The following is a 7538-nucleotide window of genomic DNA, read 5'->3' on the forward strand; positions in this document are numbered from 1 at the left end:
AGTAGATGTTTATAACAGGAATTTAAATTGAAATGTTCATAAGTTTATCAATTAAAGACTTGATAATATTTGTTTTGGACGATCTTTTGGACAGTCTTAATATTCGCATCAAAAATTGTTTTTTTGGAGCGGATAATGAGACAATTTCGAAGCTTATGACGATTTAGTTTACGAACTTATTGCGAAGCTTATAATAAACTTATAATTGCGTGCACACGCACTAATTAATGCGCATCTGCCAATTAAATTTTCTGTGTATTCCTTACAGTGTTAGCACGACGACTAACTTTCGTGTATTTCTTCGCGTTGCATAGTGCGTTTCAATCCGCAATATCACGGTTGGTAATTTTGTCATAGCGAAACGCAGAGACAAGCTGGTCAATAAAATCTGCTGAGGAAATCCCCCGCTGGGACAAGGATTACGAAAAAAGAAGAAAGAAAATTATTATACTAACAATAAGTCATGGGAATTGCTCCAAAAAAAGAAGTTGAATAAAAAAAAGGGAATACGAATATACTTAGATATTTATATTAAATTTTTATATTAAAGATAATCTTTGTTATAAATAATAAGACTGATCACAGTGAAACAAATATTATCGAGTTTTCAATTGATAAACTAATTACTTTATTTCTTTCTCAAAGAAACGTTATATATTGATTTAATATTTCTACATAATTTCTCTATTCAATTTAAATCTTGATTTATTTAGATTCTATATTGATTTGTTGTTGATAGTGAAAGTATATATTTGAAGTAAGAAGTGAAAAAACAGGAATTTTAATTAATTAATTATTTAATTTTATTTAATTTCTTTTATTTTTATTCCTCTCTATACAATCTTTTTTTTTTATGAAACATGTCTACCAGATAAAAGACCATGTACAAATTTTCTTTTGTAGAAATTTCTTAATCAATTTATCCTTGGCATGACATGATGAATGTTTTTTCAAGAAAGCGCGCCAGGACTTTTATGTGCTCTCTCTGTTTAAAGATAATAAAATCTTTTACGATTAAAGTGGCGACGGCGATGAGAATCGCTTCGCGCATCGCAATCTTTTTTCAACGCATAACGTTCTACAGCGAGTTAACAAAACGACTGTAATTAAAGTGATTGGCTACTGGCTCGTGTAAATAACAACGAACATCAATATGGAGTTAATAATGCCATAGATTTCACAGTCATAGAGATTTTATTTACTTTCGACCATAAACGAGTTACTTTATATTTCTGCAAGTGTAAAATATTGTGAAATTCCCTTTTAGGAATAAGTATGATTTGAAGTTGAATATCAATTGCAACATACTTTATGTATATGGAGCGATGCTCAAATTGTATTTCGCATCGCAACTAAAATGCAACAACTTAAATATACACGTTCAATACTAATAAGAGAAGTTAAAAAGGATGCTGCATATCTAAAATCGAATTCTAGCCACTAAAAAATTTTTTTTATGATTAGTTCCATCTTTTCTAGACTTACGCAAAATTTCATATTTTTAAAATTTTACATTTCCTTTGTAAATACCAAGAATATTTAATTACTTTTTTATTATACGTGCATCTAAATAGAGATTGAAAGTTTTTCCGTTATCTATTCGATATGTAAACACAACGAAATTTCGTGTCATTGGATATGCTAAATGTTTACATTGGGCCTGGCAAACGCACAAATTGAATGCATATCTTCTTTAACGAGCGTAGCGAAATGTCATAGTACCATTTTACATGGCAACTTACATGCTTGACACTCATTGGATGTTAAACGTCGATCTTGCAACATGATTCTTGTTAAAACACACATTTCTCGTGTTATCCTTGTTCATTTGCACATCCAAAATTTTTCATCGAGGATAGAACGATAAATTTACAATCTTAATGTAACTAATTAAATTAAAGTGTTAATATAATATAATGTATAATTATTCCTTATATATAATACACATGATTGAGTCATGTCTTTCCTTTTTTTTTTAAATACACAACTTTCTAAAGATGTTAAAATATATGTAAGAATCACTTTATAATTTTTATGTACTTATAAAAATTGATCTAGAAAAATTGATCTGTTGAATGACTATCATGCATGTGTAATACAAGATCGGTCTCATCATAATAAAAACCGTGTTATATTAAAGGATTATATACAAATATCTGCAATTAAATAGATTATGTTATTATCTAATACAAATATCTGAAAATCATCTAGAAGGAATAAAAAGAAGAATCGTGATGAAATTGTAATTGTCCTAATGTTTTTTTTCAACAACACTTAACATTTACTTACAGTAAATAAATATTTACTCGGTAAAAATGATAATTAAATCAAATTAATGATTCTGAACCTGAAATAAATATATGTTTATTCGAACAAATATTTAGTAAAATTTAACATTTCTTTTCAGTGTAGTTAAACTTTACTAAGAGACTAAGTTTTTACAAACAATTTACAAATCAATTTTTTCTAAAACGCAATTATTTCCTAATAATCAGAAAGAAAACAAATCAAAATATCTTTTTCAAATTTGTTCGATTTATTCATTGCATTCACGGAATGAATCTGACGTTTCTGGATTACAAGAGGAGAGGGACACGCATAATGCAACAGTTGCATCGTCATCCAGAGAGATTCCCTTCTGCTTGACACGCCATCGCATCAAGCAGACGAGTCTCATTTGCGCCAAATGTTCCGGAGCCCTTCGGGAACACCCGATCGAGGCTTGCAAGCTACTTTGCGACTCGTTCGAGCATAGTGGGAGCTTTGGTTAAGCTTTTGACCACGAGCGACGAACGCGATCGTAGTCGCGCTTGCGCCATCATGATGGCGCGCTGTTTCTCGCAGTCACCCGGTATTAACTGTAGGTACGCACCTACTGACGTTGTCGTCGTCACACCGCGTGGTGCCAGTTTGAAGCATGCTTCTCTTGCGGATGCACTCTTACGTGACGCGCGTGGCATAGTTTCGTTGCGTTTCTTCGTGTCGAATTGGACGTCAATTTTCCCAGATGCGATGTCGGAAAACGATTTTATAGCTCGCGATCGATGATTCTGGGAAAATGACAGTGATGTTAAGAAAGACTTGGTTTTTCGTTTACATCGGGATCTACGAAATGTACATTGACAGCTAGTTAGAAAATTTATGATGAATTTGATCACTCATCCTGCATTAAAGGCTATTTTATATAAAGTATCTAAATGGCATAATATAACTAACTTTTACAACGAAATAATAATGTATATTCTGCTAAATAACGTGATGATATTATTACTAGGTATTTAATCGTTTAAAATATTTATACGCTTTTACATTTAACTTTGCTTCATTTGTATAACAATTTTTGATACATAGCTAATCTAGTATAATGCAAGAATGAATTCGTTATTAATCGTAAAGAAACTGCACTATATTTTACGTGTAATAATACATAATGATAATTACAATTTGCTAAACGTCTAAACGCGTGCGTAATATATGATGTATTATATGTGAGTGCACGTGTTTGTCTTCAAGAATTTGAATCATGATATGACGACTTTGGTATCGATGCTTATCACTATAAATAACAAAATATTTTATTATCACTTAACATTTATTTCTCGACAAATACAAAACGTATGTAATAACTGCGTTTGAAGAAATTGTAAAATTTTTTTAATGAAAGAAATCTTTTACTCAATACATTATTGGATGCAGAATACATCTTTTTCTATTAAGTTCCATACATTCTGAGACCATTGTCATTATAACATTATAAAGGATTGCCATAAAATGAAACAGCTTCATATTTATTTAATCATCATGAGCATTTCGATTTCTAGATCGGTTTCTTCTGTTTGTAATATATAAAGCAACAGTAGTGAGGAAAGACGCGATTAGTCAGACATCGCGACTTTTCCCGTTTCATCTTAGGAGAACGCCCGAGATATTTCGTGCGAGACGTGGAGAAGCTGCGTTTTATCGTGCGTTATTGCGTCTATTTCCGACAAGGACTATTACTGGCGTTTATATATAGCGTGCATTTATCTAATTAATAGCTATTAGCCGCGCGGCCTCTGGTTCTCGGTCGACTTGTTGTGCTAAGTCAAAAGCTTCCGGGCGCCTTCTTCCGCGTGACACCTGTCAGTTCAACCGAGCAATTTACACACCGCTATCCGCATCGCGATCTATGAACTTGTGTGTGACCTACAAAAAATACATCAAACATATATTCGTAGATTTTAATGATGCTATCATACGACGAGTTTCTCTTCCCTTTTTTTATGAACCTTAATATTTATTATTCTAACGTTAATTTGTCCTGTGTGATTAGATACAATCCAAATAGGTCAAAAGTTTGGAAACACTTATAAAAACTTGACATTTTTAGAATTATAATTGAAGACTAGATCTCGAATTATATTTCTAAAAATATTGTTTATACGCGCCTTCTTGGAATATGATGTTCTTTCACTATAATTATTGGTTATTACGAAGAATATTGCATAAAGTTTCAGTCAATAGTCGAATTAGAAAGATGCTCGCATGAGAGATGAAGTAATATTCTGAGCTGAGGTAATATTTTTCGCAATAAAATTATTCGTAATTTTTAAATGTCTTATTAACAATCAAATTATTATTTATATATGATTCTTATTATCACAAAAATTATTAAATTACTTGTCAATTTAATATGTGACATTAATACTCCAGTTCTGTTTATGATTGCGTTTCAAGACTGAAAAAGATTTCAATGCACGGTTTGCGGATTGAATAATATATAAATGCACACCAAAATATTTACACACTAAGAAGATTCGCTTTGATTGAAAATAGATTTTTTTCTTTCTTAATTTGATTTTTTTTAGAATTACTCAATCAAATATTCATAATATTGTGTTTTTTTAATAATAATTCTTTAGATCCAATAATTTTGTTATTAAAACTAAAGAATTATTTTTTAAAAACATATGGATATATTTGAGTAATGAAAATGTCAATTTTTTTAGAACTGTTTCGAAACTTTTCACGTGGAATGTATATTTCATAGATAAATATAAATAAATATTCTCATTTAAAGAAATGAAAGATACTATGTTTCGAAATGTTTTTTGTACCATGTTTTTGGTAGCGATATATGTTGCATTTTGCGGACGATTATTATTCCATACATGTATCAAGATATGCCAGGAGCCCTAGTTTCAGATTTTACTCTTGGCAGAGCGAATCTGTGACTGACTAACGAACATTTTCTCTACCACGATGATTCACCTGCGGACGAAATAGCCATTTTCCAGGTAAAGCCGTTTCCGTGATGGAAAAGCGTACGTGCCCCATTAAATAAACGTTATTGCTCTCGATTAAAGCAATCCATTAATTCACTGGGTGCGTGCCGCGTAAAGATACCGCCTTTTCTTATTTACGTCAATCCGCCTTTATACAGTTTTCATCGACGCCAGCCGGCATATTTTATTCAGCGCGTGCAATATAATTGTGCAAAAATAGCAATTCGAATTAATGCATTTCTGTGAATCATGGAGAATGTTAACATCGAAGAGCTCATGTTCTCTTGATTGCATTTTTGCGATTAAATTGTGAGAATTCCACACGCGGTGTAGTCATTATCTTAATCGTGCAATTCCTTTTTAAAGAGAAACAGATTAAAAAAGAAATTGTAATCTACTTTCTAAATGTAGATCACAACTTCTTTTTAAAACTAATTTTGAGAAACGAGCAAGTATTAAATATTTATATATATTTTAGTTCCAAAATATAACACTAATGTAATCCTAATCACTAATGTAATTTAAGCAGTGTATGTTAAATATTTAAATATCAAAATCAATATTTTATAAAAATTTGAAAAATGAATTTACTATATGTAAAATATTATTCATTTCTAGCGACTGGAAAATTACGACAAAAAATGAATTTACAATAAATTTAATTTAGCATAGAATTGTAAAGAGTTATTAATGTCAACAATAAAAAAATTTCATTTATTTTAGCGCCTAAAAATTTTGCCATTTTTTTGACAAATCAAAGACAGACGATACGAGAAGTTGACCGCATTCCGCTATCTTCACTGTCAGATTTATCGAGATAATCTGCCAGTCGGACAGCACACGGCACTTCGATTATTCGCTTAACATGTACATGAGAAACCACATGCGATCGTAAACACATTCCTTAAAACCATCTTACAAGTCGATCATATGTATCGATCGAAAGATTAGCTTCACGAACTGACATTTACGTTTTTGAAAATTACTCGAAGTCATCTGACAATGTATAGCTGGATAATAACATACATTAATGGGCAATGAAATGCTTTTTAAAGATATTTTGAAAAAATAAATTTCAAAACAGTAAAATATACAAATCAATTCTTATTATTATCAATGTAATTTTTTTAATAGACACTCATTAATAATAATTAGATAAAAAATTAATTACGAATATTTTAAAAGCTACAGTATATTAAATAACAATAAAATTAATCAGAAGTAACTTGAAAATATCTGATTCAAAGTTCACGTAAAATATAACATAGTAAAAAATCAGATTTATTTGTAAGGATTTTTGAACCATCCAATCATTACTGCATGATGTAATTCAAAGTACTTAATCGGGTCAGTTCATGCATGTTTCAGTGATATAAAAGAGAGAGAGAGAGAGAGAGGAGGGGGGACGGAGGGTAAAAGGATGAAACTGATCAAACGAGGCTGCCCTCGAAACATCAAATAAATGGCTTATTAACTTGGCCAGCAGTCAATCTTATGATTGACGATTTGATTTTTTTAATGTCAAGAGGGATTCGATCTCTGCTCCTCCGAATCCTTTTTCATGCGTTATAGCGGGACAGGGGGGGGGGGGAGCCGACGATCTTTCCTCACTATAAATAACCGGATGACTGTGAATCGCAGCGATTTCCGCAATGAAAATAAATTCAACGATATGTATGTGCGTATGAGCGAGCATCCATGCTTCTCGTTCGCCCGTCGTGCATCCCCGGCATGCGCATAACGGAGCGTTGCAATTATTTTCGCGAAGACAACCGGCACCCACTCATCCCTGATCGTAAAATAAACCGCGAAAATCGATTTGCCTAAATTATAAACTACGCTCACGATGTACGACGCTGACGTGGTGTTTGCATTATGATGTCCACGCGTCTCGTTTAACGCGAAGAGATAAATCAGATTATCTTGCGCGAAACGCATCTGATAAGTGTGCTCGACTCTCTTAAGTATTCTCACAGCTTACGATGTATTCTGTACCCAGATAATGCGGCCACACTATCACATTTGCATTTTCCATTTTTTGCAACTAATTTGCTATGTTTGCATGTGTAATATTATATACTATTATATATTCATTTTTTTGTAATATTCTGTTTTGTAATTTTCTTTAATAATTGGTCTTTAATTAGTTTGTAAATATTTTTGAAAAGATAAAATATGTCTTTTTTGTTAAACATTACATTAATTATTAAATTTCTCGATCACATCTTATATTTATTTTTAAAAATATTTATCATTTTATATTTATTATATTAT

The 7538-nt window shown here is 31.4% G+C and overlaps 1 protein-coding gene across 3 annotated transcripts in view; it reads left to right on the forward strand.

Annotated features, from left to right (window-relative positions):
* The window catches only part of LOC108690971 (four and a half LIM domains protein 2), a 129243-nt gene that overhangs the window by 72346 nt on the left and 49359 nt on the right, over positions 1-7538 (forward strand). The window lies entirely within an intron of this gene.

The sequence above is a fragment of the Atta colombica genome, unplaced genomic scaffold (assembly GCF_001594045.1).
Source record: "Atta colombica isolate Treedump-2 unplaced genomic scaffold, Acol1.0 scaffold38, whole genome shotgun sequence".
Taxonomy (NCBI): domain Eukaryota; kingdom Metazoa; phylum Arthropoda; class Insecta; order Hymenoptera; family Formicidae; genus Atta; species Atta colombica.